This window comes from Triturus cristatus, chromosome 7 (assembly GCF_964204655.1).
Source record: "Triturus cristatus chromosome 7, aTriCri1.1, whole genome shotgun sequence".
Lineage (NCBI taxonomy): Eukaryota > Metazoa > Chordata > Amphibia > Caudata > Salamandridae > Triturus > Triturus cristatus.
The window spans coordinates 1,735,371,383-1,735,378,741 of NC_140590.1; the positions used below are offsets into that span (position 1 = coordinate 1,735,371,383).

Consider the following 7,359-nt stretch of genomic DNA (forward strand, 5'->3'; position numbering starts at 1 on the left):
TGCATTGCGGGCGCGCGAGTTATAGTTAGCTGAACTAACTATAACGGGGGAATTTCATTGGTTTTTTACGAGTGAAATGTCCAGCTAACTATAACATGTGTGAAACCTTTGGTTTTTTCATTGAATATATATATATATATATATATATATATATATATATATATATATATATATATATATATATATATATATATATATATATATATATATATATATATATTCACTGAAAAAACCATAGGTTTCACACATGTTATAGTTAGCTGGACATTTTACTGATAAAAAACCAATGAAATTCCCCCGTTATAGTTAGTGCAGGCAACTATAACTCACGCGACCGCAATCCTCTGCTGATGACATATGTGCCTTTATGAAAAAAAAATATTTGTAATATATGTATAGCTAAAATTTAATGGAAGAAGACATGGGCAAATAATTGTCTAAATACAGTATTAGCATCAGCAGAGGATTGCGGTCGCGTGAGTTATAGTTGCCTGCACTAACTATAACGGGGGAATTTCATTGGTTTTTTATCAGTAAAATGTCCAGCTAACTATAACATGTGTGAAACCTATGGTTTTTTCAGTGAATATATATATATATATATATATCTCAACCAACTGCTCCACCAGTACGTCAAAGCCTGATTCCAGGATTCAAAGCGCTTTATTAGACAAATATGTACTTGGCTGCAGCCCTGCCAAGTGCCACGCATCAGGCATTAGCCTAACGCATTTCAGTGCGGTGGTCCGCATCACCTCACTGAAATGCAAAATCACGCATTATAGCACCTCCTCAGCTGTCAAGCTGAGCGCTGCTATAATGCATGACTGAACTCCAGTGTGCCAGAGCGCTGTGCGCCCGAGATAACAGTGCACATCCTTCTCAAAATGAGGCTAGCAGGTAAGGGACAGATGGACTAGTGTAGACAAAAGATGACCATTTCCCCTAACCCTAAGAATTCCCAGGCATGAAAATTCATGTTCAGAAGCTTGGCACTATTTGACGGTCAAGGTCATCGCTTACAAAGGAGTTACAGATAAGTGGATAGAACTTAGGCTATAGACATAAGACATTAGAACATGCTTGCAACACAGAAGAAGGTCAGGAAAACACGCAACTTTTCAAACTGCACTCCGTGTTAAAATTGGTCAGCCCTCTTAAACTAGACAGGTGGGGTTATGTAATGGTGAATAATCAAAGGCTCATTCAGAATCGAAATGTTGGAGTAACGTATAGAATACTGAATGAATTATAAATAAACAGATGAATTGAATTATGAAATGCATTTTACACATGTTAAACGCAACTATAAAACATTAGTACAAAACTTAACTTTAGTCTACCAAAACGTACACAATAGGTTTAAGATAGCATCCTAACGTACAAATTTGATTTTTCTCACAATGGCAGTAAAGACTCCCGCATTCAGGAGTGAAACATTCGGTTTCGATATGGCACACATGCGGTGTGCTGACCCGGCAGCAGCATCCTTGCCGTGATGCTAGTGCTGCACAGCTCCTGAGGCTGGGATTTTTGTGCTGCTCAAGCTGTTACTGATGGTCTGCTGACTCCTGACAGTGCGAGTGTCCGCATTACTGCTACCACTGCACACTGTGCGGGTAGTTGTATCATGGTTTTCTTTGCTCGCCTGCCTCCTTGCCATCTATCACATGTCCCCGTGTCTGCTTGGAGTTACGTGGGCGCCCTCGGTGTCCGGAGCATGACATGTGCCTACTGACTAGCGCATACAATGGGGCGCTATTTTTGCGCCATCGCCTGTCCATAAAAAAATATTTAGGTCCTGTGCCGGCCTCTTGATTCACACCTGTTCAGAACATGGAACAGCTTACCCCAAACACCATGCGTGCGCCATCATACCTGCTGTTCAGTAAGTGTATGAAGAGGCCTCTCTTCAAGACCACTGAACTGAATTTCCGACCGGGTCAGCATTTTGTTGTTTTAGAATCAATGCACCTGATGCACTGAGAGGTTGTCTTCAACTGCATATAAGGCATTATTTGTGTTTTTTCCTGCCTGCATCCATCAGGCTTTTCATGGGGATCATGGACAGGAAGAGCAACGTTGAGACACTTTACCTAAGTGGGCTAATTTGCCGTCCTAAAGGGCCTCTACCGTAGACGTCAAGGTGTTGTGGTACTTCTGAGGAGAGGGTTTTTGACTGTGGAACTGGTTTAGCCCCTCCCCTACTTTAAATGAGGCAGGGCAGTGCTTAATATGTCAAATAATAAGTGCCAGGGCCCGAACCAGGAGGCCACTGCCATCGCCCCATCTCTCTCGCCAGCAAGTGAGACAGTTCCGATTATTCAAATCTCTGTTTAATATATTGTTTCTCTGCAGCCTTGCACGGAAACAGGTGTTTGACCTAGGCTGTGGGCTGTGCCATGGCACTAAGTGTGGGTGACATTATACTGTTCACAAGAAAGTGTCACTCATAGTCACTGAATGTCACTCATAATTTCACTGAAATTATGAAAATGTCAGACGGAAGCAATCTGAAACCTTGGCAGCTATGTGGAAGCCTGCTGCAACACCAATCCCATTGCGTTTCAGCTCCGCTTGGAGCATTGATCAAGGGAGAAATTAAATGAGTGTGGAGTCAAGTAAAGATTGTGAATTGAAATCTTTTCAGATTTAGTAAGAACATACAATTTACGCTGTCCCTGCCCCACCTTCCTTAAAGTAGCAATATCGGGCTACTTTTTGGTTGGCGTTGGGCTAGAGAATGCTCCAAAAATCTGGCAACACTGCTGAGAGTGAGCGATCTCAGTCCCTGCCTCCGGTCCTGTTGGTGACTGCGTACAGCTCGCTGTCTTGGGAGGGAGGAGCGGGGGGGGGGGGGGGGAAGCAGACCACTGACCAGTAGCTTGTGTGAAAAAGGCCGCTTTTATTGGAGCAGGTGCACATTACAAATTACAACCTTGGCAAAAGCCTTCCAAAACTAAACCTAACTAAATAAACGTATACCTAACCCCCAGACCCCGCCCCCTCCCCTAAATTCCATCGAACCCGCCCCCCGCCCGTACTTTACAACATTTCAAACAATACCAAACATTACATTACCGTCTACCCCATATAACCTATGAATACAAAACTTTCCGTTAAACCAAACTCTCCTGCCTGCCCCTTTACAGCTATCACTCACCCAACCTGTGTAGCCGAACTAAACTAACCAACCTATCCTTTCCCTATAGATAAACCAACTTCCCAATTAAACAATCGACCTCAGCAAAAACTGTCAAAATACAAATAACCTCCGCACTTCACCTGCTCCAAGCGACAAATACATAACAATAAACCCCTGCGCACCTGTTCCACAAAAACACCCCAGCAAAAGAAAAAGAGAGTACCCAAAAACAAAAGTAAATTCTAAAAGCTTGGGGAGGGAGGGAGGGAGGGACAAAAATATCAGAGCTACGCTCCCAGCCACCAGGTCACCAAAAACCTAAAATGGTGGCTGGGAGCAGGAGCCCAAAGCCTATATACTTGGGCTCCTTTTGGGCAACAAAATAAGTAGCCCAACAACAAAATGGCTGCGAAGGCCAGCCTCCCCCACGCAAACCCCTCCCAAACCGCCCGGGGGGGGGGGGACCTCCCTGCGGTCGGCTGCCCCCCCCAAGCCTCCCTTGGCAGGGAGGAGCGGGGGGAAGCAGACCACTGACCAGTAGCTTGTGTGAAAAAGGCCGCTTTTATTGGAACAGGTGCACATTACAAATTACAACCTTGGCAAAAGCCTTCCAAAACTAAACCTCACTAAATAAACGTATACCTAACCCCCAGACCCCGCCCCCTCCCCTAAATTCTATCGAACCCGCCCCCCGCCCGTACATTACAACATTTCAAAAAATACCAAACATTACATTACCGTCTACCCCATATAACCTATGAATACAAAACTTTCCGTTAAATCAAACTCTCCTGCCTGCCCCTTTACAGCTATCACTCACCCAACCTGTGTAGCCGAACTAAACTAACCAACCTATCCTTTCCCTATCGATAAACCAACTTCCCAATTAAACAATCGACCTCAGCAAAAACTGTCAAAATACAAATAACCTCCGCCACTCAGAAAGAAGGGGTGGAGGGAACCACCCAACCCTCTTTCTGCCCCCCTCAAGAAAACCACTAAACTCCTTGCCCATGCCCTTGAACGTTCACACACCTGGACAAAACTTCCCTGATTTCTAGTAAATATAAATCCATGCCAAGCCTGGATAAATGTACCCCATCATCACGAAAGAACTCCACCGCCTCAAAACGTATATCTTTGTGAGTCACTCTCCCAAACCCCAAACTGCAGCAAAACCTGGAAATCTCTGTATTCACTTTCCTCCGTGCCCTATCAATAGCTCTAGGATTCACAGCCCCTCTCCAAACTCTCCGCGGGACCAACTCTGTCCACAAAACATGGCATCCCGCCCAGCGCTCCTTCAATAAGGCCAAATCCCTCTTCATTGCCCTTAGCAGCACCACACCCTTAACTCCAGAAAGATCATTTTCCCCCAAATGTATCAACAAAACATCCGGGCACTGGCCCCTCACCAATGTCTTATTCAACAACGGAACAAGGTCCTTCCACAGCATACCCCCTTTACCCCTCCACAACAGTTTTAAAAAGTTCTCATTAAACCCCAACATTTCCCCAAAATAACTGTCGCACGCTTGAACCCGTGCCCATTTGACAAATGAATGCCCTACAATCCAAACAGTCAACTCCTTTGAAAGGGGCCCGGCCACCGAACCTGAAAAAGAAAAACAGAATGAGACTCATAACATGGGGGTTGACGCGTGCGCATCACCCGCATTAACTCGCACATATTTTTAAAAACAATTTGAGGACCAACGCCCTAGCCGCATAATGTCCCCTTGAGACCAACCCCTATTGTGCGCTTCAGTCGCTGCCCCTATCCTAAAGGAATGAGTACCAAACTGAGCCCCGTCCAGCCCCATCCTCTGCAACCCCTTACGCAAAACCATACGCAGCTGGTAATCTGTGACCCGCGCGCCATTGATATGCTTGAAAACCAAATCACTCCTGGCCCCTCCCGACAAAGCTTTCCATTGTCTTGCCAATCGCAGCGGACAAGTAGCACTAGGAGCCCCTGCCTCCAACCACACCCCTTTACCTGAGCCCCTCTGATCAGTTTTCGAACTGGCCAGCCAAATATTCAGACCTTTGTCCGAGAAAAACACATCCCGCCAGCAAATGCCCCGCTTTGACTTAGTACCCAAAAGCTCTGAAACCCGAAAGGCCCCAAAAAACATAAATGCCATAAGGGTGGCGAACAATGAAAACTCAAAATCGTCCCTGCAAACCGCAGGTAAAATCGCCAACAAACGAGCCAACATCTGCCAAGACTGAGGTGAACGAACCCTAGTAGCCCCTCCCCGCTCCCTAGCCCAACCCTCAAGCATCCTCCTCCTCACCTCACCAGCAGAAGGGGAATAACCCCAAAGGAGTTTCCCCATGAAAGAAATCCCCGCCAGTTTCCCGGCAATCGTAACCTTAGACAAGCCTCTGTCAATGAGGTCCAATATAAACTGAATGACATCTTCAGAACGACGCCAAGCCTCTCTCCTCTTGACAGCACCAGATGCCAAAAATTCCTTCCAGGCAAGTGCATATGCGGCCCGCGTGGACGCAGACAGAGAACCTACCACCAGTTGAAATACCCTACGTTGCCTACATACCAAAGATGCTCCGGCATCGGGGTCGGTGTCCTGTCCGCCTCCTTGGCCAGCCCATGGAATCTCCCCCACTGCGAACGAGACAAAGCATCCGCTATGTCATTGTCCACACCCGGAACATGCAAGGCCCTGAATGAAATATCATAACGTAGACAGCCCAACACAAACACCCTCAACAACTTCAAAATCTGTTCCTCTCTCGCAGACTGCCTGTTGACAATTTCAACCACTGCCATGTTGTCCACCCGGAAGAGCACCTTTTTATGTGCCAATTCTTTCCCCCAAATGGTCAAAGCCACCAGTAACGGGAAAAGTTCCAAGAAAGTAATGCTCCTCCCTCCATTCTCCAATCCTGCGGCCACTTTTCTGCGCACCACTTACCCTGCCAGTAAATGCCAAACCCCTCACTGCCTGCTGCATCTGAGAACATTTGAGCATCCCACTGCACATCCTCCCCTCTAGCCAGTGGCACACCATTAAACAAGTGCAAGAAAACCGACCACATGCGCAAGTCCTCCTTCACCCCCGCTGACAAGCGCACATGATGGTGCGGTAAATGCTGCCCCGCCAATGCACGGCCTAGACGCCTGCAAAACGTCCTACCCGCCCTGACCACCCTGCAAGCAAAATTGAGGTGCCCCAGTAACACCTGAATGTCCTTCACCGTCACCTTTGTTTTACACAACATCCTGTCTAGCAAGTCCAGCATTTTAAGCTTTTTGTCATCAGGCAAACGAGCCTGCATCGCAACAGAGTCAATTTCAATGCCCAAAAAGGATAACGCTGTAGCAGGCCCCACAGTCTTTTCAGGCGCCAATGGCACCCCTAGTTCCTCCATGAGCTCATGGAAAGTGTCCAGAGCCATCTGGCACTCCGCGGAGCCCGGGGAACCAGCGAAAAAGAAATCATCCAAATAATGCGTGACCAAAACATGACCGGTGCGTTGTGTAAAATACCATTGAAGGAAGGTACTAAAACATTCAAATAGAGCACATGACACAGAGCATCCCATCGTTAATGCCTTATCCACGTACCACTTGCCCTCAAACTGAATCCCCAAAAGAGGCCAATCGTCAGGATGAACTGGAAGCAACCGAAAAGCCGACTTGATGTCGCATTTTGCCATCTCTACAGTTGCGCCCGCGGTCACCACAAGTGACATAGCCACGTCAACTGAGGAATATGACACTGAAGCTGTAGCTTCATCAATAAAATCATTTACTGACGACCCCTCTGGCCATGACAAGTGCTGAATCAGCCTGAACTGCCCCTCTTCCTTTTTGGGCACTACCCCAATAGGGGATATAATCAAATTCTGAACCGGCCAATCATCAAAGGGCCCAGCCATTCTCCCCTCGCGCACCTCCTTCATCAGTTTCTCCCGCACCACTGTGCTATGTTCTGCCGCCGATTTCAAGTTATCTGCCCATCTTCTGAGCCTCGGGCCCTGGTAACCCAAATTAAATCCCCACTGAAACCCTTCCCACAATGTCTGCTTCGCTTCCATATCTTCGTACCCCTGCAATGCCACCCCCAGGTGTGCCAGCCTAATTGGCGTAGGAGCCCTTTGGCCCAGTACCCTGTGCTCCCCTGCCTCCCCGACCACTCTGGTGTTGCTGCAGTATGCCAGATGTGCTCGCTGCGGACTGTTGA

At 47.2% G+C, this 7,359-nt stretch overlaps 1 pseudogene; it reads right to left on the reverse strand.

Moving 5' to 3' along the window:
• Positions 1-4,785: 4,785 nt before the first annotated feature.
• LOC146812936 (uncharacterized) lies at positions 4,786-6,832 on the reverse strand (annotated as a pseudogene).
• Between the last annotated feature and the right edge of the window lie 527 nt (positions 6,833-7,359).